Source organism: Semicossyphus pulcher, unplaced genomic scaffold, assembly GCF_022749685.1.
Source record: "Semicossyphus pulcher isolate SPU_LCO1_2020_fin unplaced genomic scaffold, fSemPul1.0.p SCAF_6, whole genome shotgun sequence".
NCBI classification, from domain to species: Eukaryota; Metazoa; Chordata; class Actinopteri; order Labriformes; family Labridae; genus Semicossyphus; species Semicossyphus pulcher.
Genome location: NW_027211737.1, coordinates 20,230,622 through 20,257,205, shown reverse-complemented (window position 1 = coordinate 20,257,205; position 26,584 = coordinate 20,230,622). Strand labels below are relative to the sequence as shown.

Genomic DNA, 26,584 nt, shown 5'->3' with positions numbered 1-26,584 from the left:
TATCAGCTGCTTGTTGAGAGTGTGGGAGAAGTTGCACAGCCATGCTGAGTGATCTTTAATTGTCAGGGGAATTGGCTGAGGTCAACAGCTGCAGGAGGGACTTCTGCTGTGTAATGGTTATGATGGGAATTGGAAACAGTGATGAGTATAGGCTTCTGTGCTATAGCTGGATGTATTACAACAAAGGTGTTAGGCCCTTTTACACGGACATATTAACAGTAAAACAGCAATCAAAAGAGTAACATGATGAGGAAGTGAAGGGTCAAATATGTCAACCTACACAGATCTCTGTTGTAAGATTTGGCTTGGTTACGGTTAGGGTAAAGATGATAGTTTTGATTAAGTTTAGGGAACTACCATGGTCACAGTTTAAAGAAACCACTCCTGAAAGTTATATAATAAGGGAAATAAGTCACATGCTATTTAAAGTCATGCTTAATTTAGATGGCCACAAGAGGTCCTTGTCAGATACAATCAAACATACGGTCTTTTTTTTAGTTTGAAGTAAGGATGATAAACATTTAACATTTTAAACATTTAAACATATTTAATCTTAAAGTGTTGTATGGAAGTTCTTAAAGCACAGTAATTAATCGTCCAAATGGAACATGTCCCACTGAGGCTCTACTCCTTTTCGACGTATTAAACTCTTACAATGTTTCAGTCACTGCTTTTTGCACCACGTCAGGAAACACCGGTGGGCTCCCTCTGAACAGAGACACAAAAATGTAACATTGGCATCTCTCCTTTATGGGCTCAATTAGCGAAAGGTCAGCGAGAACAATGAAATAGCTGTGCCCGGGTTGGAGCAGTTCATAGGGAAGTACTTTCCAACCATTCAAAGGAGGAAAAATCATTAGCCGAAAGTGAGTTTTTTCCCCCCCTCACATGAAGCAATCTAGTGGAGACAAAGAGAACTTTGAGCCTCTGATATACAGGCAGAAAGTCTGGCGGTTCATACGAGCTACAGCATGGAGAAGACAGGAAGAGGGGGAGGGGGGAGAAACGCTGCTGTCAGGAATTAGAATAAAACAGGAAGTGAATTACAATAAGATGATTAAAATGTTTGTGTGTGGCGTAATGTTTACTGGTATTTAACTTCTGCTCAAATCAAATGACTGAACATAATGTAGGGTTAAAAAAAACCCACTGAAACCTGTGAACCTGCGCAATAAACCAGTTTATTCTGTGGTGTAAAGATGCAGAGCTCCCCTGCAGGCAGCATATTTAATTACAGAGCAGAGCCTGAATGCACCTCTACAGGCAAAATGTGCTCTTCCTATGTAGCAGGTGGCGCCTGTCACATATACGTTTAGGATTGTAAAATGTGGACGCATTTATGACAGTTTCATAAAGTTAATTAATCTGCTGACATTAATAATTGCATTATACATACATGCAGCTAGAGAGGAGGATTATTAAGGTGTTTGAATCAAACTTTATCCATAAAGAAGACAAGAAAAGTGACACAGTTTCAGTTAGATTCCTAAAAGACAAAACCATCATCATGCAGATTTAAGTTCAGCAAAAGTATAGGAGTGTATTTCTCAGCCGGCACTAGTCTAAGGGGTAAATATGTGTCTGTTTATACACATAAATGAGAGTATAAGAAAGTGAAGAAGCAACAGGTCGAAACAACGCCTCGCCCAGCGGCTCCGTGTCTCAGGCAGTCAGCGGCATCACAGGACCGTGGGGCTTTTCCTATGATGTAACTGGAGCATCAGGCAGAACAAAGGCAGAGCTTGTTGTTCAGCTTGTGCCTCATCCATAATGCATATAAGGTGTACAGACAGAAAACTGTTGGTTAAACACGACACATGCAAATCACCCGCGCTGCCTCTCGTTTGACACCGCTCCGTAAGGGGTCGTTATGTGGCCATTACTGATTCACAGGCCTTCTGACTCTCGTCGTTATTGCATCCAGGTCCGCTCTGATTCCAACATGGTGCTGCACTGAAACTGAACTGTACGGAGGAGGAAGTGTATGAAATGGTGCAGTGATTTTCATGCCGGCCAGACGCGGTTAATGGCCAAGCCAGGCAGAAAAGAAACTGTTAGTGAAAATAAGGCTGTGTGGTTTTTCTGGTAATTGAGTCATACCGTTACGGAACACAGCAGCTAATCACAAGGAGACTGAACTTTAGATTATGTTATTCATTCCTGCTTAGAAAAATAGTAGAAATACAGCTGACCAGAGCTGTGACAGATTTGTTTATAAGTCTGTTAAAAAGTTTATAAGATATGTGAGATCAGTTAAAGTCAGAAATCTGTTTGTTGTCGAGTATTTTTTTATAATGACACAGATGGAAGGGAATGAAATTACTGTAAGCTTAATTTCAAGATGACTGTGATTTCCATGGTAAAAGTTTTACATATGACATATTTATTCATATTAATTTGTTATATCCACATATATCATACTTTTTTCCTAAGAGAATTTCCTCGACGCATTAGTGAACGTGTTCCTGACTCTGTTTAAACATATATTGCTTCTGTCAGCAGTAGAATCATTACCTGCGGTCTAAAATAATGAAGGGGAATGTCACCTGTATATTACAAAAGCTCATTTGAGTGTACAAATAAATACTTCTCCAGATTCCTGATTTTTTTGTTTCATATATTGTTGTAATATGAGGACATACAGTGTGATTCCAGTTAATTAAAAGTGATATTCTCACCTTTGCTCCCCTAATTACACTGTTCAGTGGTACAATCCCTGCGACTGTAATTACTGATGATATTGCCCTCTGAGTTTCATTATAAACCTTATTAATAAGGAGCTGGAATCATGTGTGATATAACGCTTTGGATGACTTACGCAAAGACCGAGGAGATGTCTCTCATCTCTTGTACAGAGAGTTAGAGGACTTGTAAAGTATGTTTTTTTTACCTTAACTTCAAGTCCTGTAGAATAAGGGTGTCAGCTGCTAACAGGAACAAAGCATGAATGTAGGACGGTGCAGTGTAAATGGGCTCTATTTAAAAACTTAAAATGTAGATTATATGTAGTATAACACAGTGTGCTCACATTATTATAAACCTTAACATGATTTTTCAAGCTAAAACTGGCCTTTAAAAATATACATCATAAGTTGTCATGTGCATTTCTTTAAATGCACTTCTTCTTATATTTGTTTCTTTCCTGGAGTTTATTTCTGCAGGCCTAAGAACTATTCCCCGGTCTCCTACATGTAAACATGTGCAGAATTGAATGGTATTTGTCGGTTTAAATGCTTCTTAAGTTGCACTTCCATCCTTTCAAAATAAAACTTCAAAACAAAAATAGATATAATTCATAATATTTGAATATCAGCACAATGTATTGAGACTTGCGTCTAAAGAAATGGGACTGGCCTTCAAACGCCGATATCAGTCCAGCCTTCAGACACACACACGAGCATGTGTAAGATCTATAGCTCGACAGCTGAGCCCGTGAGTTCAGTTGGCCTGCAGGTCTTTGTGTACCCCCTGTGACGAGTTTGGTCGTCACATCATGTAGCATCAATCTAGTGTCAAAGCCTCAAATGTCTCTGAAATTCATTAGGGAGCGAGCGCGGGGAGGAATGACTGAAAGCAGTAAATACCACATGAAGCTGGGAGCATCCTCAAACATCTCTGACATACAACAAATGTGTCTCGCAGAGCCTCCGCAGCGGAGCTGGCTAATTCTCAGGAGCAGCGAGGCAGAGTGCTTGACAACATCATCGACTGTGACAGGCAGATTGTGTTTTCACGTGAGCATGATCGACAACAGATTGCACCGAGCCCGGGCTGTTCCTGTTTGCCCTGGAAAATGTGTTTGTGTTTATCTCTTGCTTGAGAGAGAGAGAGAGAGAGAGAGGGAGAGGGAGAGGCATTCCTTTCTTTCTCCCTGCCGGTACAAAAAAACACACATTTTCAGGCGGGCTGTGCTACACGTGCGTGTGTGTGTGTGTGTGTGTTTGTGTGACACATGCTGTGAAGTGACTGCCAGGAGAGGCTTAAGAAACAATCCAAGCAAGATCAATATCAGCAAACCGCACTTATGTGTTTGACTTAACATGAAGTCGCAGTTTCCCCTCCGTCTCTTTCTTATGCACGGCTGATGCCAAACCTCACGAAAATTGCATTTACCCAAAAGTGTGTGTGCGTGTGTGTCTGTATACACACTGTGACATATTTGAAATTACATAATTGTTTTGGCCAACTGTTGATTTTTCTGCAGCAGGCTTTGATTAGGGTGTCAACCCACACTTGACACACACACACGAGCCTAAACACAAGTCCAGGATTGGGTTTTTCGGAGAGTGTGAGGGAGGGACATCGGCTGATGAGTTTCAGATAGCACAAAAATAATCATCTTGTTCCTTATAATTACAAGCTGAATACTTTGGCACAAGATAACACAAATTCCAACAATATGTAACACAATTCTCGGCCTGTTTTTCAGCTGTAAAAGTCATCATGAATAACATAATACAGGGTAACAATAATGTGGCTATAATGCTCTGAGCTTTTTCTACCCCCACTTGGCAGTCTCAAGAGCAAAATATACAGTAGGTCTTCCCTACTTTGCATTAAACGTGTGAGCTCAGAACGAGGCTGTTAGTGCCTTCACTATAAGTTTATCCCTGTGGACAAGTCAGACAGTCATTTATGAATATGCATAAGCCAGTGTTTGCCTCGTTTAATGATTTTTTAACCATTCTAATGTATTCAATCCACCTCCCCCCATTTATTCCTCTATATTTCCTATGGCCATTAAACACACACACACAAAGATGTGTTAACGTGGAGAGCTCTCACTAGGTGAACGCAAACAATTACCATTCCGCTCTCTCTGCTCTCGTCCTCACGCTTCCCCGTGTTACCTCTCCTCCCAGGTGCCAACCGAAGACAACCTCAAGCATTGTGAGCTCTGAAAGGACCTCCTGATGAATCGCTGACAGACAGCAAAGGAAGCTACGAGACCGAGTGAACGCAAGACGGCAAGCGAAGGAACATTGAACGTGGTATGTAGGAACATGCGGGCACCCATAGGTGTCCATGTGTCAGTGACATATCAGAGCTCAGAGGTCTGAAAGAAGACAATTGTGTCAAATGTGTAGATATCAATGTGCTGCATTCATGAACCCACTGTGCCTAATAGACTACACCTTATTGATTATCATGGAGGTCTGGGGGTTGGAGGAAATGCTATTAAAGATTAAAGGGTCAGGTGATGTGAAGGTGGTATCCCGAGTCATCAGACACCGGCGGCTTCAGTTACAGGCTGTAATGTCCGCCCGTCAAGCAGATTAGCCGGCTTGATTTATTTATTAACTGATTTCATGTCGCGCCATTTCCATCGCTGACTGACGGACTGACTGGGTGGGTGCATACATGGCTTATGCTTCACAGGTGAACTTCAAAGGCAGGGAGAGATTAGGGTGCTGCTTGGTGTCCACTTACGCTTCACAATGTCTGCAGAGACGGGCTAAATGCTAAGCTAGCTGTCTGCGTTAGAACAACAGTTTATTACGAGTCATATGTGTGCTAAGAGGGTGGAAGGTGGGATGATTTAAGCACCTTTTTCAGCCTGACAAGCACAAGTTAAGGTGCAAAACCGTCATTTTTTAAAGCATAATAAAGATTATCGACCACAAGTAAAACTTTAAACATCCAAACATATTTGTTGACGTGCTGCAAACACCCAAACCGATGATATATTCTCTTTTTCTGAGGCTGGATTTGTGAAAACTCAAGAGTGAGACCTGATGGTGCGTCAGAGTATAACAGGCTTCACTCAACACAACCACTTACAATCTTTAAACTGATCCAGCAGCCATATAATGCGAGTATAATAGAAGCAGAGTATTACAAGGCCTATCTGGCATACATCTCTGCACAGACAGCCGGCTGCGCTGCCTGTCTGCGTCTTATCTGAAGTGGCAAACTTGCTGTTCTAATTGTTATCTTCACACTAATAGAGTGGATGTTTTGAAATCATTGGGCTGGATGGATAAAGGCTGGGTAATTCCCCCCCATGCTTACTGTCTGTGTCAGGGCTTATCTGCGGGAGATAGCCGGGGTCCTGGAGGATGATTGGCGGCGTGGTGCGGGTGGTGGAAAGTTTGTAGAGACTCGGGGGGAAAGAGGGACATGGAAGACATCTGTTGAGAGTAGAAAGATGGTGGTATTTGGAGCTTACTGAACAAGATACACAAGTTGATCCTACTTTTTATCGACACCACTCTTTTTTAATGCATTAACAAGTGTTAAAGTCTTTTTTCCCCTCTTAAAAAATGAGATTTTGTCATCACAGGCAACTTTTAAATTATTTCTATTTTGCCGTCAGTGTTTCCTGAAACAAATGGAATTTTTAAGCTGATTTTGTATCATATTAGGTAAGTCTGTGTTAAGTTTTTGAACACTTTCCATTTGAGCTGACATCTAAAATCAGCAACAACAAAAACATCAACTTCTATTCCCTGGATTCATCTGTCTAAAGTCGGCTGCAGATGCTTAACGCGCTCTCCGTTGGTTCATTAGTTAAAGCACACATCCCCCATCATCCTCCTCTAGTGGTCCTCTCTGAGCACTTAATTGTGCGTCCACTCTACCGGGGCTGGCGCGATAATAAAGCATTAAGAGCCGTGCCTCTTTCATTAAAGTAGAGTTGGGAAATGTGAGCCCGCCCCCTTTCAGGAGTCAAAAAAAAAGAGAGAGGAAAAAAAAAATCGATTATTTCTCCTCGCACTGGGAGAGGAAGGAGAGGGTTTGGGGAAAGACTCGGGCAGGATTGTGGGAAATGAACAGAAACAGATTGTGAACATCACCATCAAGCTCCAGACGTCCGGCAGATTACCTACTAGCACCACCTCCACCTCCACCACCATCATCGCTCCACCGGGTCCCTCCTCTCCGCTCCACCGGCACCTCGCAGAGAGACCAGGCGAAGCGTCCTCACCGCCTCCTGCGCAGACACTGTCCGACCAGAGAGAGAGAGAGAGAGAGAGAGAGAGAGAGCGAAAGAGAGAGAGAGAGAGAGAGAGAGAGTAGTTGCTCTGACATTATAGAGACTCCTACCACGTACTGTAGGTTACTTTTTTTCCTCCCGGCGACGTCCTCTGCTAAGTTGCGCTCCTGGATTTTAAGCGCGTCTTGGCGAAGTCCGTCCCCAGCAAGCAGCGGCTTCAACCCTCCTGTCACCCGGCCGGACCGAAAACAACCGGCGGACCGCTTGTTAGCCTTTCACTTACTTCATCCGGACAAGATTTCGTGCGAAATAAAGTAAGTACCGCGCACTTCACTTACCACGAAACATTCACAACACACCGCTCATCATATGATCTCTATTTTCTAATCTTCCAGAGGGAAACTTTAGGGTCTATTTTCACGCGCGCTGCCTCATCAACAAAGTACAGTTACTGCGTGTATTGATTTGTTGTGACCCTGATCGACTCATGCCGGTGACAACTAGCCTGTGCCATATAATTACCAGCTGACATCAAGTAGCTGTTTATGGTCTATTAGCAGAGTCAGGGGCTGTCTCGTGTTTTAGGGAGACAGTTGTCGACCTTGTGTAGCTTTCTCATGTCCACATGCAGGCGCACAGCCACAGAGCCTTAGCTATTCAATAGATTGCCCTCCAATACAATACAGTATGTTCTACTCTTTTAAGCCATGGGATGGCACATAAAAAGTTACTCTAGTAGTTTTAAATGAAGTCTCTAACTTCCTTGATTTATACAGTTTTATAAAATACTGCAAAAAGAAACTTAAAAAAATAACTGGTTTGGAAAAAAATACATTGTTTAATATTTAAGATAATTATACATAAATTAGGGAAACTCGCTCCACATAAGATGGCCTTACTTTGTGGATTCATAATTTTTAACTAGTTGTGCAATACATACCAAACGGTGCACTAATGATCACAATTAACCCTGTTTAATTACACATTAAGTCAGGATGACCTGCACATAGACAACTTTCTTGAATATAGCACAAAAGTCTGACTGATGTGAACATTAATAATTTACACTAAAGGAGAAAACAGCCTTGTTTAAGTGTTAACTCAGTGATAACAGACTGTAAACCAGTGTTTTAGAGCAGCTTTGACACGTTCAGGCTCAAATATAATTTAGTTCTCTCAGACTTTACATCATTTAAACTTTTCTCACTACAGCATGAAAGACACATTAAAATGTGACTTTAGTGTTAAGTTGAGTCTCATGTGGCTCAAGTGAACCTGTTGCAGTGAGAGGATTAATAATGACACCATAATTAACCTGTGGCAGCTTTCACAGGTTGCAGCTTGGTAAATAAAATAAAATGTATTTGTTTTGTAGTTTTACAGTGGACAAAAGGCCCACTGATGAAACCTGCAGATGAGCTGAGGATGGTTATAAAATTTTAAATTACAGCACGGTTCATTTTAATTTAGACCGTTTCTGGAACTGACTTGGCAGTGTGCATGTAACTCATGCTCACTATTATAAGTCTTAAAAGTAAATCTCGATGACATTCTCTACTCATATTCTTGTGGATTTCTTAAGCTAAATTTTGTGAAATGAAATAAAAACTGTACATTTTAAAAGTAAAAAATATGTAATAAATTGTAGAGATTCTTTAAATTAATCAAAGTAATATAATATGCACAGCATATTTCTAGAACTATAAGACGTTTTATATTTTAAATACATTTTATTTGAGATATTTTCTGCAAAACTGCAATTTTTTAACAGAAGAAGTGTTGCTTTGTACAACAGCATATAAACCCAACTGTGAAAAGCGTGCAGCAAACACTCAAACATTTACTGCTTGATTGCATTTTACAGTTTGTTTAATTAGGAGAGTAAAAAACAGCCTGTATAACGTAGATGTAATATTTAAGTCACATTTTAAATACTACAAGGATGCAGTGTCCTGAATGTTGTCCTTTTATTATATTTGATAAATCTTTATGCCGTTTTAACTCGTGATAAAATACATAAAAGCATATTAGTAGATAACCATTTTACACATGGCCTTCCCTCTCCTGCCCATCGTCAATGAAGTTGTTCTGTGTGGCCTGTCTGGCCTGTTGCTCTCTTGGGATTTAGCGTTAGGTTAATCCGCTCAGAGGAAGGTGAGCACTCGCATGTGGACCCACGATTACACACAGAGGACTCTGTCAGCCAAGCTCTGTAATCTCAGAGACCCTGTACAAACACACACACACACACGCACCTATGCAGTCGCACACAGACACACACACACACACACACAAATGCCTAGACAAAAGCATGGTCTACCTCCTCTCTGTGTCTGTCTTTTAGTTTCACACACTCACACACAGCGACACCCACACTATCCGGCCTGCGCTGCTTTTGTTTCTCTTATTCTCTTAAGACCTCTCCCTCTTGACAAATCATTTGGGATTTTGGGCGCTGATTCACAAAACCAACAGTGACAACACACTCTTACCCTTCTCACAGAGAGGGATTAGGAGGTCACGTGTCCCTGTGATTGGCCGGGGCATTGAGCCGATTGTCAGGGCACTTTGCTGTGCACCAGGGGCTCAGTGCAGCTTTAGTTAAGTGAAGGGAAGGGACACATTGTGTGCCATGGTCAGGGTTTGGACATGTGTTTGAAAAGTGGCCAGCATAGGATAGACTATTGCTGATATCTTTAATCATACATGATTAATATAATGCCTGTGAAAATGTGCTTTTGAGAGCAGTAAAGAACACCACTGTGCTGCCTCAGTACAGAAGGCACATTTCAAGATTCCCTCCTTATGGAAAACCAGATCTGTGAAAACATTATTCCTAATGGGAACATCAGAAGCATTTATGTTAAAGCAAATAATTTAATAGCCGCTTTAAAGTTTTTTTTTCTGGCTCTAATGGTTTCAAATATTTTGGAAAGGGTTTGCAGAGTTTGCACAGTGAAACACTCATTTGCAGATTGCAGGTTGGCAAGATCTGCAGGTAGATATTGAAGTGCTGTAATTGGACTTCATGCCCTTTGGCTCGAGCGAGAAGCTAATATAAGAGTCAATTGTGCGCAATCATATTTACCTCATATATAAGGTGTATATAATATCTTAAGCCGTCAGGAGACATGTCTGTAAATCGTGCAAATAATGCGCTATATTCTGGCTTTTGTTCTTTCAAAATAAAAGCAGCAGAAAACACCTGAAAACCAGACGTGATAGAATAAAGATAAGCTGCCTTTTAAGTGCATTTATCTGACACAAATAGTGTGCAAATGTTAAAGCATTCACTGGAATAACTTTTTTTTCTCGCCTGTTTACAGGCAGATGAAAACACTTAACTTTTATACTAACTCAGGGGCTTGTTGTATTCTTGTTTATGGCACGAGGCAGGTGTTCCCTCCTTTGCTACATGGGAGGAAAAGTCTCTTTTGCATCCATTTTTACAGCACTAATGAAAAGCGTAGGGCTCACCCTCGCCATGTGTTTATCTACTCACTTGAACAGATCTCCCTTTCATTGTCCTAACTGTTGGAAATGTTTACCCAAATGTTTCTTTGCCTTAGGAGCACTCTTCTGTATTCCTTCATAAGAGCTGCAATTACTGTGGAAACTTACGGAATAATAATGTAAAGTAAATAACACTGTCCTTGAATGGTTTCGGCTGGATTGAATGCATATATTTGAATACGTCCTGGTTTGTGCATAATGATGCATAGTCTTCTTCTGTCTCTATCTAGTAATTAGCGGTGACGTTCAGCAACTTTGTGTGTGTGTGTGCTGTAAGTGGATGGGGGTGTGTGGGGTTTGTTCACTGGGGTGTTAAAGATCACAGAGGAATATATCCGCCTTTGATGTTTAATTGTATTGTAAAACACACTTTAGAATATTTCTGCATAAAGTAGAGTTCTGGCTGTGCTGTGCTTTGTGTTCGCTGTTTCTTTGTGTGTTTGTCTGTCAGCGTGTGCTGTTTGTCTGGGAGGTGTGTGTGTGTGTTCCAGTTTGTGTCTCGTCTCCGTCTGTTTGCGCGTCGGAATGTTTGTGAGCTTTTGTGTTGTTGTTTTTTTTTTTTGGTCGGGGGTTTTGTGAGGTTGTTGCTGGTGTATATTCAAATGAAAGTGCGTGATTTCTTTCTCTCCTTTATTCTGGCGCTGAAGAGGGTAGGATTTGATGTCTGGGATGATGGAGCAGTCTGGAAAACAGTGTCAGGGTGAGTGCTGAAAAGGCACACTGGGAAGACAGATGCGCAGAAACGCAGAGAAAGACACACAGAGAGAGAGGAACGCCGAGTGAAATTTATCAGAGCTTAAACGACACAATATTCGGCCTCTGATCAGATGTTCTTCGTTTAAGAGTGATGCTTTCGTGATGTCATGCTTTACACGCTCGCAAAGAAGAACAGGATGTCCTGCCTTCTTCTTCCTGTTTCCTGTTTCCTGCCCGGCCCGCGGGTCATTATGGCAGCAGCTGCCTGCTGGGTGGTCTGCGCTCTGCGCTGCTGACCACACAATCATATCGTCAGCTGCAGCCCACCTAAAGAGACACCAGAAACACCTCACCATACTTGAGGCCTGCTCCCTGAAATATTTGGACAGGAGGAGAGTCCTGGGAGGCGAGGAGGCTGGAGGAGTGCAGGCAGCAGAGAGTCTGAATGATAAGACAAAGAGAAACATTTAGAGTAGAACAGAGGTTGGATTTCTTTGTCTAAACACTGGATAGTTCACATCAGGCTGCAGGCCCTCAGCATCGAGACTTTAACACACTTAGAAATGAGCTCATTAACTTCCTCATCGCACACTTAATTTAGCTGCTTTCCTGTCAGATTTTTTATTTCACTCTGTATCCGTGTAACACACAGGATCCGGTCTGTAACGCCACACACAGTGTCTATCTGTAATACGGCCTCTAAACATGTTGTGCGGTAAATCCAGCTTTAACTGGGAATCCTTTTCAGGGACTTTGAGGGAGAAGTGTGTGCTGTACATGTGCATAAATCTGCCGACAGAAGCCATGTTCCATCATAAAACACAGTGCCTGACCTGTGAACGGTGAGGGGGCAAACTTCTTACCCCCTAATATATTTTCAGAGACAGACCCCCTCCCCTCCCTCCCTCTGCTTCACCATCACCCTTTAGTGTGGCACACGCTCGGGCTACACCCCAGTGCCAGAAAAAAAGAAAAAGAGGTGTGGAGAAGGCGAGAAAAAAAAAAATGCAGAAATGTTTTCCAGTGGCTGTAATTTATCTTTGTCACGAGCGCAACATAGCCGAGTCATTCTGCAACAGAGTCCGGCGAGACGCACAGAGGTAGCTCTGTGCCTCGGCCTCACACGCGCTCACATCCATCTGAAAGCCCCGCTCACTCGGCTGCCACAATCTGCGCCGCTTCTGCTGCTGCTGCCGCCACCACCGCCGCCGCCGCTCCCCAGCTGCTGCTGCTGCTATCGCTTATTTTTAGAAGATCTTGTGTTCACACTCGATTCAGAGGAAGAAGGTCTCGATTTTAGGCTCCTGTGTGATGAAACAGTGTCACACTAAATTGCCAATAATAGGCAGAGTGATTGATAAATGTATCTCTTTTTTTCTGCTCCAAGGAAGTCTTTAATGCAAGACTTTATTTTTCACCTTAGAGTCTCAGATATCTGGGCAAAGTCTGTAATATCAGGAGGTTTTCCGTTCAACTCCGAGGGGACCGTTGCTGCTGAAAAATGCTGTTAACACCGTCTAAGTCGAGAAACAGCTCTATAAGACTCCACGCTCGGCGCTCTCTCCCTCTTCTTCTTGCAGAGCGCGCAGCTTAACCAGGCGCTGTCCTGCCAAAGTCCACAGCACTGTTCCTTTCCACTGTCATCTGTGCCATTCCCACACCAGAGGCTGGACTGCAAGAGAGCGCGCGGCACAGGATTATTATAAACACTTCTGTTACTTGGCTGGTCAGTAAAAAGTGAGGAGGAAGCAGGACAAAGAAGATGTTTCTGCTCAATCAAACTTATAACAATGCACAATAACATTAAGCAATATGGAGTGAGCCCTTAGGGTGGATAAGGGTGAAGTAACGCCCCCCTCATGCACCCCTTCTTCTCCCTCTGTCACATTTTCTCGTCCCGGCTCCTTCTGCCCCGTGATGTATGGCTTTTTCCTACAGTGGCTCTTCCAAAGTGCAGCTCGTGATGTCATTAATTTTATTCATACTTTATGGATGCTCTGTCTGGAAAAAAAAAAAAAAACGAGTGAGGGAGAGAGAAGAAGAGGAGAAGAGATGGTGTTGCGGAAGGAGATTTTCAGTGCAGTTGCATGTATAATGAATGAGGGGGCACTTTGTTTGAAACTCCAGCCCGCCGCTTCACTTCAAGGTTTGCTGGGCAGAGTGGGGCCTTCTGATCGCACACCAGCCACTCTCTTTATCCTGCCAATAGATGCTTTCACCTGGCACTGCGGTTCGACCCAGTGGAAAAACAAATAACCTTGTGTGTGTGTGTGGGAGAGAAACGCACACACACACACACACAGAGGGAGAGAGAAAGAGAGAGAGACAATGGAACAAGGGGCTGGGTGGAAAGGGTGAGGAGCGGGTGAGGGAGGAAAGAGGTGAGTTTGTATAACAGCAGCAGAGCAATGACGCCCAGACGATACTGAGGAGAATACTGGCACCCGGCCCACACTTCCTAAATAGTGCTCTCTACAGAAATAGCTCAGCCTTGATATTGACTTTTGTCTGCTGTTTATGTGTGTATGCGTGTGTGTACGTTTGAGCATGCTCAGTAGGAGGACAGAGATACAGGAGCTTCCACTTATTCTGTATCTTTTGTTAATTTTCGGAGGGATATATTTCTCCTCCTGTGTGAACAAAAATGCGCGCACCGCCTCCATGATTTGGTTTAAAAATGGCCTCCGTCTTATTTTTGGCCCTGCGCTGGACTCGTGCTTTTATAAATAGCTAAGGGAAGTGCGGGGGATACCTGTCGCGGCTCCGGCAGAGTCCCGGGGCCTCCACGTCACATCCATCCAGCGCCGGGCTGGCCCGGCCCACTCTACTCCGGGGCAGCGGCGGAGCAGCCCCCTCGAGGGCCGAACAAACAGGATGGGAGTCAGATTGAGGGTGTGAGAAAGTCAGCCTCTGGTGTAAAACACAAAAGGACTCTCAGTGTAGCATTAGCATTAGCTGACACTGTCTGGGATTAAAAAAACGACACATTTCCTTTTACACAGAGGAGTGTCAACATGACAGCGAAATAAAACATCTTCAAAATGAGAAGTTTGTTTTTAAGACGTTTCGTCTGAGAGGTCACAGGGTGGTTTTCTCTCCTCTCCGCCACGCGCACGCCGAGGTGTCTTGTTAATTTCAGTTCTGCGTCTCAGGCGTGTGGCATGCGAGCAGCGCCGAGAGTGTTAAAGAAAGTGTCTGTTGTGCGCCGTTTCCCCCTCGCATTCTGATCTCACTCTGTTACGGGACAGCTCCACATTTTGGAGGAGTAATGAGATTAGTAATGATGGAGGCCTGCGTGTGTGCAAACGAGTGCTTTAATGATAATGATGTTAGGTTTCAGACTACAGTAACAGTTATTTATTTCTGAAAGGACTCAGATTGCCCAGGGTCAAACTTATTATGTGTGCAGATAACACTCGGCATCACAAAGCGTCCAATTATTTGGTCTTGAATCCATATTGTCGCCCTGAGATTCTCTTTCATCTGTTTAACTGTCAGCACAAATCTGCCTTATAGAAAGTAGAACAAAACGAACATCGTTATTCTATTAAACACGAGCATATAGTCCACCCTTAAAATGAGTGGCACTCTACATCTTGGCCCCTCATAACAGGGGCCCCATAATCATCTTAGGAGTGGGACAGAGGCAGAGAGAAAGAGAGAGACAGAGAGGGAGGGATGTTTGAAAAGCTTCCCTGCCCTTGGTGGACCGTCTCTTTACGCGGCGAAAGAGAAATCATTCCTCTTTTTTTTTTTTCGACTGTGTTTTTTTCTCTGCGAGGGGGAATTGTGCTGCCTGTTATTAATGTGCTTTTGACAGCTTAATTTGATAAGCGGGCTACTTGTTAAAGAAGCCTTGGATTGTTCTCATAGAAAGAACACGCTTTTTCCCCCCCTCCCCTCCCCTCCCATGTTCTTCAAAATGCTGCCGCACAGTCTGTCGATGACCCAGTTCTGAGAGATGGTCGAAAAAACAAGGAAGAGCAGAGCGAAAATCCACAGGGAGAAGGAGAAGGAGAGGAGGCAAGAGGGTGAGCGGGAGAGGGAGCGAGGAAGACAGAGTGAGGAGGGATACTAGAAGCGAGAGAGGCACTTGTGGGAAGTTAACTCAGATGCTTTTTCTTTCTTCTCGCCTCCTCCTTCTTCCTCGCTCTTCCTCCTCCTCCTCCTGCTCTGAGCAGCCTACCTTCTCGGGCTCCTCTTTTCCTCCCCTGTAGCCTAATCGGAAGAGAAACGCTGGGAACGATAACGGGGATTAGCTTCCACTGCTCGCCAGCTCCCCTTGGTTAAGTACACGTGTAATGAGTTGTTTATTTGGGATAATGCACAGTAGGCTCAGCAGAAGCCCAGAGCTGCCCTCACCTCCCTCCTCCCCCTCTGCTTACACACACGCACACACACACACACAACAGAAACATGTGTATTAGGTAGATGCATCACACACAGCAATGTACAGGTATGTGCAAACACATACATTCACACACTCGACCCTCTTCCAAACACACCCACCCGAGCAAATTCCCACACACAGCTGTGATGCAGGTCACTCGCTGTGCTGAGGGAGAGAGAGGGGAGTTTTAGACATGGAGGAGTGGGTTTAAAGTGTGTGTACATGTGTGTGTGTGTTGGGGGCTGACGTTCTCAGGCCTTCCTCGGGGTCATAAGGCCGGGGGATTTTTCTCAGGGTGAAGAGAAGGGGAAGAAATTGAATGATATGAGAAAAAGAGGAAGGGAAGGAACCGAGAGAAGGAAAAAAGGGGATATGTTGTGCCCACTGTGTGTGCGTGCGTGTGCACAACAAGTTTGTGTGTATGTACGTGAAGTGGAAAAAGCTGTTGCCTTGTGGAGGGGACGTGCTCTGCTATCATTAGAGGAGGGGTGGGGGGGGAGTAGGAGGGGGCAGGCGAGGTTATGTGAACGGTGCAGCTGTGCGCGCAGCAGAGGGATTTGAGTGTGTGTGTGTGTGGGGGGGGGGACTCCAGGCAGCCAGGTCCTTCACTGAACCACCAGCTCGAAACATGCAGAAGAAGAGAAGAGAAATTTCAACCAAGCAGCGAGAGCCTTGTGAACCAAACACAGCCCCCCCCACCCCCCCCCCCCCCCGCCCCCCCCAGCTCCTCCTTCACTCCTCCGCTCCTCCACTCTAGCCCTTCACTTCCCAAATAGGAAAAATAAATAAATAACGATTGATGCTTGATGGCGAGGATAAGAGTGCAAGAGAGAGGAAGAGGAGGCAAAGAGAAACAGTCATGATTTATATATAGTGTACGGTATGCTTCTCTGACAGCCATTTGTGGTTTTACAGTCCGTTTTTATCCCACATTTACCTCTAAATAACTTTTATTTAACGATTAAAACGCTGTTTATTGTCTAATAACTGTACGGACATGTTGCTCAAGTTTGTTGTTTAGGGGGGATTTCCCCAACTCTTGACGCACAATTTCAAAATCACTCAAATTTGTTTAAAGCTTCCTCCCGCCTCTCTTATTCTGCTCTCTGAAAGAGTCAGAGCCCACGTACAGCGAAGGATGGCGCAGGCAGACGAAGACCCAAACTCGCTTGTCAGCCCCGTGTGATCAGTCGCTGCAGAGAGACAAGGCAGAGGTGGCGGAGAGACGACAGAACACAGAACGGCACCGGCGTGCACTGCTAATGCATTCAGCCTGCCACCGTATCCAACAACAAGGCAAAATATCACACAACTGACTTCACAAGATGTTCCTACAACAACAACATCAACAATAACAGACATATAAATGCACACACACACACACACATAGAGGCAGACGCAGAGTCACACACAGGCGTGCGCACATGCATAAATAACCACACGCAGCATGTTAAAAACCAACCATGAGGAACAAGAATTTGAAAGCAAACAAACAAGTCAGAATGTAAGCAACTTGTCGGAGACTTTGTGGCAGAAAAAATAAATGAAAAATGAAGAAACACCTTTTGTTTCATGAGAAAGAGCACTAAATTGCTGCGGTGTGCCAGGAATTCAAATTTCAGAATGGAAAAAAAAAAAAAAGCAAACAGAAAAGGAGTTCAGGTTTTAGCATAACTGTGTTAAGCACTACGGTGAGCGGCGAGCTAAAAATAGCCCCGGTCAAACAGCAGTGGTGCTTTGGCATGAGGGGTCATCTCCATGTGATACAGAAGCCTCCACTGTAGCCACATATCGAGAGCAGAGGCACTCTGCCAAAGCTTGTAGCTTCACAGCAGTAATTTAATATTTGTTTGTCTCTATTATTTCATTCCCCCCTTCTCTCTCTCTCTCTCTCTCGCTGCCTCCTGCTTATGGGGGTTAAGTAACAGTAAGCTTTATCAGATTACTGGCTCTGAGGTCTCTTTCAAACCTCTCTTTGCCATCTTGATTTTGTGCAGCTGTGCAGACTCTTTAATCATACGCTATCTTTTTCCCCTCCTCTCCTCCCCGTCTTCTCCTCGTCCCTCCTCCCCTAACATATGTTAATTGGCTGCTTTCTGTGACAAATTACGAGCGCTCGCTTTGATGAGGTCGGGTTGTGATGGTGCTGGGAGTGGAGTACGGTGCAACTGCCAGACCCTCGCCGGTTCCCCCCTTTAACCACTCCAAAAAGAAAGCGCGGCACCCAGCCGATGACTAATGAGAGGCTTGGACTGGGTCTGGCCCGGCTCTGGCCTTGGTGGGGGCCACTCCCCTAAACAGAGGCTGATCTGTAGGTAGCGTATGCCGCAACACGCCCTCCACAATCCATACAACCTTTCGCCTCACGCACCCCCGCCGCCAGCTCTCCCCTGGGAACTGTAAAGCACTGAGAGCGCCTCAGACCATGTGCTGAGAGATTTCTTAAACACGCGTATTCATGTTGTGTCATTGATTCATTAAAGAAACAGGAGAAGTTAGAAGTACATATGCAGCATATACAACTCGTGTCTCAAGTTTACAATGTTCGTGTGTGTGTGTGTGCGTCTGTGGTGAAGAGAAAGTGCCTGGAAACATTATACCAGCCTCGCTTAAACAAACACTAACAGTGGAACAATCTCTGTTTAATGATGCGCAGCGTCAACAGGGAAACAATGCTCACCAATAATCAGCACAATCAGCCTGCGGTAAGCAGAAAAGCTAACCTGACATCACCCTGGAAGAGGGTTTTTTTTCCTCTTTAAGTATTGGGTGGGGTGGTGGGGTGTCACATTCTGACTCTATCTCCCTTCAATCTGCTCTACTGCTTCTTTTCCTCTGCCTCTCTCCTCCTCTCTGTCACAATCCCTCTCTCTCCTCTACGATCTAGGTTACTCGGTTTCCTAGCAGAGCACAGGGACCAGAGAAAGAATGAAAAAAAAAAAAAAAACAGAAGGTCGAATCTATGAAGGACATCCTTGTTGAAGTGTGCAACCTTCTACTTCTCTGCAAATTACCCACACGCTGTGCGTAGACTCGGAGCAGCGCTGTGGCTCTCACTTCAGCTCGGCGAGGCTGCGACCATGACATAAAATGCTGCTGGAGTGTCACAATGACAGGGAGGGGCGATGCTAACCATTTACCATATATACTTTTTATTTGTCTTTTTAAAAGCATATACACACTGAAGTAACATGAGCCCAGTGTTTGTTATTTATTTGACTGTGTATACGTTGCGGCCCCTCACAGCAGCTTTAGCTAACTTCATAAATAATCACTTGACGTAATAGTTTCATTGTAGAATCAAAATGTGCTGATGAGGCGAGACGAGGAAAAATAGTAAATTCCACAACTTCCCCGTAGAGCCGCCCGCCCGCACTCGCTGATTTGGTTTCACCCGACCAAAAAAGGAAATCATTTTTCCCATCAGTAAGTTTTCAAAACAGATAATGACCCGACAGCAAGCAGGCATTTCCACACCCGCCAACTCAAAAGACACGCACAGATGCACACACGCATACACATGCGTGGAAAGGGTGACAAAATGAAGCCGGTGAGGGGGAGAAAAAAAAAAAGGAAGTGCGCCGGCATCTCGTGGTCGCATGAGGGGCTAGCCACGTTAGCATTAGCCTGCGGGCCTTAATTGAGGCCAGGAGGGAGCATTTAATAATTGCTGTCAGAAGATCAAATTTAATTCTCCTCTCTTCACAGCCACCACTGCTGTAGGGTAGAGTGAAACAAATTGTCATCAGAGATTTCTAAATGAACAAAGCTTTTAATTAGGGTGATTAGAATGCTGTGGCAAAGAGAAAGAGTAAAAAGGAGGTGGAGGGGTGTGTGTGTGTGATGAAATCATCAGCGGATCGTCTCAAACGTGATTCTTTTTGGGGTGTGATACAGTCAAGATGGGGGGAGGGAGGGAGAGTGAGGCCGCGCGAATACGGGGAAGTTTGTAAGTAAGCGTGGCCCGTGCTGCCTCGGTTTCAAACCTCTGACACAAACACATACACACACACACACACGCTGCCCTTCTCCCCCCCCCTTCAACTGGAGAACATTGCTAACATCCTGAGACATTGTCATACTCGGCAGGGAACATAATTGGGTGAATATGTCAGTGCTTTGTGTTCTTAGTGACATGACTCCCGGCTGTTCCTGTGGGGGCTGGGAACACTCATTGAAGGGTTTATAGTGCAATTCCACTGCATCAGTTCAAGGTTCATTACACTGTTTTTTTTTTTCTCCTCTGTGCTTGTTTTAAGCAGGGAATTATCAGTGCACACAGATGTACACTTCTTCTGCTCCCGTCCCCTCAGTCTCAGCAGTTGTTTCACCTGGTCCGTAGGTTCCAGTGGGTTTACACTCACTGGAAAACATGACCTGCAGCACAGCCTTCTACCAGACTGTTACAGTGGCTGGAAACAGAGAGACAGAGACGCAGAGAGGAAGAAGTGAAAGAAACTGCGGCAGCGTTGATAAAGTGAAACTTCAGTGAAGTTATTTGCGTTGAAACATCAGATGTGCGTATCACCACAATCTGCACCACTTCCATCTTCGAAACCATTTCAATAACTTGCATCTTTTTCGGCCCTTCTGCTCAACGTCACTCCACCTTCAACTCTGTCACCTCTATTAAGCTGTTTTTCTTTCTCTATCATCTTTTCTATCTCTGCTTTATACTTGAATGCGTCCGTTGCCCCTCCTTATGCTCATGCCATGGAAAGACTGAACGCACTAAATGGTGATTCATTCCAGCCTTTTCCGGGGCCTCTCCAAATTGTGGCTCGGCTGTGCTTCTGCTTTTTCTTCTCTTCTCCTTTTTTCTGATACCATTTTTTCCACTTTGGCACAAGTGTGTGTATGTGTGGCGAGTTTGTCATTGCGGTCATCTAAGTTTATTTTGCTATCATTCATGGCTGTAAGCCACAGTCACAACACAAAGATGCTGACAATCGACAAGAGATGCCTTTTTAACCACGACGGCTACTCTTCCTCTCCGTCCTCGTCTGTCTGGCTTCGCCTGGCGTTCACGTGCGCCCCCTCGCTCGTCTGCCCGTGGCCCAGCAGCTGTGGCTTTACAGCCCTTGGCCTCCTTTCAAAGATGGGGGTTGACGCATTGTGTCAAGTCATTTTGTCCTTGGGGAAGTCAGCAATGGGCTATGGAAAGATGGCTCTCACCTGTCTGTGTTCTGGCTCTGACGGATGGCTACCTGTCTCCACTGCGGCTCTGATGGCCCAAGGTTCCTGTTTGCAGGTGCTGAGTGAGACGTGCAGCTGCCCAAACGAAGGGCAGGGCTCCGTACTCTTCTACAAACATGTATACCCCCTCATCACTACCTGACACTGTCAGACTACAGGAGGCAAAACTCTTCAGATTAAAATATGAAATCTTAAAGTGCAAACGTGAAACAATCTGATCAGATTTTATCTCACAAAGTGGTTTTATATAAATAACAGGAGATTTTGCAGTGAAATGCGGCTCAGCAGGACGCTTGGTAGAAATCTGATATTATGACTGAATGCACGTTAAAAAAAATCCTCATATACATGCACAGTTTATCTTTCCTACATTTGTGCTTCTATTTATCGTGCATTTAAAATTGAAGCGTCACTTAGTTCAGACATTCAACATATTTCAGTTTGATTGCTTGAAGCTTGTGCTGCAAAGGCGCTGAATTTATCGGCAGTAAAAAGTGTAAAACATACTTTTCTTTAATGCTGCGATTTACACACAAATATGCAAATAAAATATCACAATAAAAAGTTAATTAGCTTAAATTCTTTCAGATTGAACACAATTTATATCCCGTTTTTCCCCTTATAATATAAGTACGAGTCCCCTCATAAATGAAAGTTTATGGACACATGGCCCCATGAAATCAGAAATCGCTTCTTATTATTTGCACTCATCCGTTGTTTGATTCCCCACTTATTCTCCGTGAACAGTGTAATTTAGGGAAGGAAGCACCTTTAGCACCTTTGATTGTCTGTGCCTGCTGATGTCACATCCTTCCGGCGAACTGAGTGTATGTGAAAAGTGTGTGTGTGTGTGTGTGTGTGTGTTTCCTGTCTTTCTGTCCCCCAAGACCCCGGGGCAGAGCTGTTGGATTGAAGGATAAGAGGGGGAAACAGCGCTGGCAGAGTCTCATTAGAACGAAAATCAATTTAGTTTAAAGTTGAAGTCTCAAGTTTTAAGTTGAGAAATTGGTTGAACTTGGGTTGGCGAATAAATTGAGAGCTCATCTTGCAGCACTTCTGCTGCTGCTTAAAACAATATACTTTGTTCCATAATGTCAATCACAGTTACGAGTGCTCGGCGGAGTGTGTAAAACCTGTGCCAACCACAGGCTATTGGCTCCCTTTCCTCCTCATCAATAGACAGGTGTCTCAGTTCAAAGGCACATAGAGATTGAAAATAGAATACATGTGAAACTGTCTCACTAATGATCCACCTAAATCATGAGCTAATAGAGAGAGACAGGTGAAGACATATCCTCCAACACACACATAAAAACACACACACTGCAGCCTCTCAAATTCAAGTTTAGCTCCAACGCTCGCTGGGAGGAAAAAAGAGAGGAATGAACACATTATGAGATGATCCACCACTATCACTCTAATCCCCAGATGTACATGTTGCTAATCTCTTTAGCCGCTAACATGTTAAATTAGTCCTAATATCAGCGCAGATTCAGAGCCATAGAGGCCCACCTACGCGTGGGCTACCGCCCAGGTTTAGGTCACTCTTCTCCCCCAGCTCTGGAAAAAGATACAGACATTAGAGTGGGGGGGCGGGGGTGTTGGTGGGGGCTGAGGGAAGTAGCAGTGATAGCCATTCGTCACCCTGCCTATCTCGCTCTGACAGATGGGGAGTGCGGCGTGCCACATAGAGGAGTCACTGCCTGTAATGACATTAGAGGCACAATGAGACCTGATACACGTTTTTTTTTCTCTCCCTGTTCCCATCCTGCCTGGCCATCAACTCGCTCCTTTAGCTTGATCCTTCCCCTCCTTTCATTCCTGCTGGTACATCTCCATCCATCGTGACAGGAGATAAAGTGCGCGTGTGTTTCCAAATGCAGCACAGGCACGCACACCCGCAAACACACGCACGTGGATTTAGAGCGACGTCAAAAACACAGAGAAGAAGAAGAAACCTCCACGAATCTACAAATCTGGGGGGAAAAAACTTTAATGTTCTCGAGGAAAAAAATCTTCCGCATGACAGACGTGCTCGTGTAGAAATGGAGCACTGTGTGTGTGTGTGTACTGACTTTTCAGATTGTATTTGGAAAACCATATTAAAGCGTGTTTTTGGTCCTCCTCTTCAAGGAAATGGGAGTTTATTTAAAAAGAGAGAGCGTTTATTTAATGTACCATACACCTCCTAAAAGGTTTACTTACTGCACTGTAATATGTTATTTCAAATCCTCACAGCCACATTTCCTAGGAGGATAGGGGATACAGGGGTGATATATATATATATTTTTTTTTTCAGGACACATGCTATTACCAAATGTGTTGCAGATGTACCACGAGCCTCGGCTGTGCTGCCGAGGTGGGGTTTCTTGGAAAAACATCGCCAATCCTGTCACGATAAATCACCTTCCCCAATTTGCTACAACGTGTAGAATTAGGATTCGAGAATAACGCATCAGCACATTTCTGCACAGGAGTTCAATTTTCAACTATTTCTCCTCACCATTCTCTGAATGCAGAAATAATCACATGCATGGTTGTGCGCAACTTTCGTTCTAGGAACTTGGCTTCTTGTACATTTCCTCTCCTCAGTCACAAACAAAACCCCTGCAGCTGTCTTTCAAAGTGACGAATAAATCCCGAGTATGAGTCAAGGTAAAGTTCCTCTTTTTTTCCGCCCCTTGATTCAGAGAAGTAGCCTTCCGCGTCTGTCCTCAATAACAAAGCCACATTAACAAGCACCCTACAGACCGTCTATTAGAATGTGAAAAAGCGCCGTGTGCTGTATATTAGTTTTTAGTGACTAAACACTTGGGAGAGAGGCGACCTAGAATCAAGCCTTGTGGTGCACTGAGTGTATATGTTCCCATCGTCCTCTCAGCTCCACTTGTGAGACACAGAGAGAGAGAGAACCCTCATTAGATCTATGTGCTGAATCGCTGCTCCCTCTCCATCCTCCCCCAACCTTCATCCCCCTCTCTCTCTCCCTCTCTCTCTCTCTCTCTCCGTCCGTCTGCTTAACAGATGGGAGGGTCGTGGGTACAGCTACTCCCCTCCCCCTGGAGAGGCCTGGTGCCTGTTCAAAAAGATCCCTCTTTATGCTTCACTCCATTTCCCTCTCTTCTCTACATTTCTCTGTTTTCCTCTCTCCTTCTCTTTCATTGTCACCTCTCCAACTCAAAGCACAGACAGTCGGGACACATATAAAACAAGCAAAGGGGCGAATGTGTCCTTCTGTCTGCTTGGTGCCAGCTTGCCCTTTGACCTTTGCAGTCTCCCGCCCCGGCCTCCTTCCAGTTACCAGGCTGGTGTGAATGCAGGCGTACCATTAGTCAGACTCCACAGAGAAGACTCTTTTGTGCGCACCTCATCTTCCTCGGCTCATTCCCTCTTCCCCTGCGCCTTACTTTGGGATTAGTAAATTGGCTTAATGTGCACAAGCTTGTTAGTTCTTTCTTCTGTGTCGCTCTGTGTGTCTTCATCTCTCCCTTTTTTCTCCCTCTTCCTCACCTTATTTGCCCTCTCAAGGTCAGGAGTCAGTGTCATTCCTCTGCGAAAAATTCCTGCTGAGGATGACTGTCCCGTGCAACTCGGCCGCGCTCGCTAAGCAGCGCTTGTTTCCACCCTTTCCCTTCATTTCTTGGCGTCATGAGGCTAAATTGGATTGAGTGATTCAGTGGTAATCTGTTAAGTTAACCGATGCTCTTTCCACCACGAGGGGAAGGAGAGGGAAGGGAGCCCGATGAGGAGGTGGGTGCTCGGTTCTTATCCAGGAGCGGCCTGGCACTCATATGGGACGGGGGCGGGTGTGAGGAAAAGTGGAGGGGGGGGTGATGTGAGGACGGAGGGGAAGGGAACTTGTGTCGTTGTGTAGGAGGAGGTAAGAGGAGGCAACCGTGAGAAGGGATGTGGGAGAAGGTGGGGGGGGTTGGTTGGTTGAGGCGGGGAGGCACCGACACGGGGCTAAGCGGCAGCAGAACCTCACCTCAGGGAGCGTTGGCAGGCGCTGGGAGCCAAAAGCGGGGATTAAATGTTCAGGACACGGGCTTAGTCTTAGCGCTAATGTTACGTAAGGCCTAAGGTGTTGCCCCAGCAGTTGTTGACATTGAGAGGTTCAGCTCTGCTCAGCGGGCTGTGGGAGGAACAAGGAGGAGGAGGAGGAGGAGGTGGAGGCCAGGAGGCAGGGATCACGAAGGTAACGCCTCCTTGTTTGGAGCGATGCCCGGGCAGGGAAGTGTTGAGTACAAAGACAGGGAGGGGATGATGCTGTCAGCCTGTGATTGAGGTACGCCGGCTTGATTGATATCCTTGTCTGGCTGTCTTGTGCCAAAGCGCCTCGGTGTTGGCTTGTAATCCTAGTTTGTCTGACAACATCCTTCTTTGTTTTCTTCCAGAGGGCAGCGCTTTGTTTTTCTGTCTGTGGATGGGTGTGTTTGTGCAGAGCAATGCTAAAATGTTTTGGATAGCCTCTTCAGAGCTGCCACAGAGTTATTTTAGATCTTGTTGTTATTATGATGGCGCAGTCCGGCTGTTGTCTTAACTGCCAAATGATGCGTTTGTGTTTGTTTCACGTTGATTCCATAAGTGGGCGTACTCCAAACATCAACTCGGGCAGGGTTTTGTCATGCGTTTCATCATTGTTCAAATTGTATTGTCTCGTATTGTTTTAAATGTTTGTGCGATGGAGGGGTTTCGCAGAAAATCTCTTATAATCGATGTGATTTAGTCCTTCAAAATTGCATAGATTTTCTGAGTCTGTGTAATAAATATAAGGCCCACATCACCTAGTCTTACCCTTAGATACACTAAACACTACTGTACTGAGGATCTACAGTGATACACTCCAGCTACAGGCCTTGGTCTGTCACTAAGAGCCACAGTATCCCTGGATGTTCCTATTACGCGCTTTCATTATCAATGTCCTACTCTCGCACAAAGAGGTCAAGTGCATAGCAATGTGCTGCGCTCACCTCAGGGGTTTACTGCTTTCTTCTGCTTTCTCATGCATGTTACTCAATAAATACATGGATTCAGGTTAGCAGGGAAGATAAAAAAAAAGGAAAGAAGGGGGGAAAGGAAGTGCATTACAATGCGCATGTATGTGTGCGGGCCGATGCAAAGGAGAGAATGTGAGAGAGCGAGGCTGCGCGAGAGAAGAGAAAGAGAGAGAGAGAGAGTGATAGAGAGAGAGACTGAGACTGACATGTCTTTTGGTGAAGCGGTGTCGTCTTCCACATCAATGTCTGATGCTTGTGCTGCCAGGTGCCGGAAATCTGGTTCAGAAAGGAGAGAAGAGAGAAGAAGGGGAAAGTAGAGAAAAAAAAGGCAGGGTAGATGGAGGATTTTTTTTTTTTTTTTTTTATGTGACGGCGCTGACAGCTCCCCTGCATTGCACTGTGCTTAAATAATGGGATGCTCATTTGCATAACGAGGGACGTTATCACCTCTACTGTCAAAAGAAAACACAACAACAGTTCTTCTGCTCCTCCCTGAGATAGATTGGGTTGGCCTACTTTAGCACTCTGGAGAGATGCACTGGAGCTCTGGCTCAGCCAAACTCACACACTAGCACACACACACACACACGTGCACGCACATATGGACACACAGTCATTTACTCACGCAAACTTTTTTGGAGCGCAGGTTTCTTGTTCGCGCATGCAGTCCGGCTCGTCAGCTGCTGGCCTCAACTCCTGTACACAAGCAAAGTGCATTTCTTCAGATGCGACGTCTTCATGTGGATCGAGTTCAAGGAATTTACTTTAATTTCTGTCTCCTGGAAATGTCCTTTAAACATGTGTCAAAAGATCACTCTTGGCACCTTTAATCTTTTGTTTTCCGGCCTTTGTTTT

General features: G+C 44.8%; 1 protein-coding gene across 12 annotated transcripts in view; it reads left to right on the top strand.

Moving 5' to 3' along the window:
• Positions 1-26,584, top strand: part of mef2cb (myocyte enhancer factor 2cb) — a 68,768-nt gene that overhangs the window by 2,593 nt on the left and 39,591 nt on the right. For 5 of the 12 annotated variants that reach the window (XM_069683615.1, XM_069683613.1, XM_069683611.1 and 2 more), the window contains exon 1: positions 6,922-7,251. The gene's annotated coding sequence lies outside the window, so the exon portion shown is untranslated. Of the gene's footprint in view, positions 1-4,862; positions 4,992-6,921; positions 7,252-26,584 lie in introns of those variants that run through there. The other 7 variants (XM_069683610.1, XM_069683612.1, XM_069683609.1 and 4 more) reach the window with 5 other exon arrangements.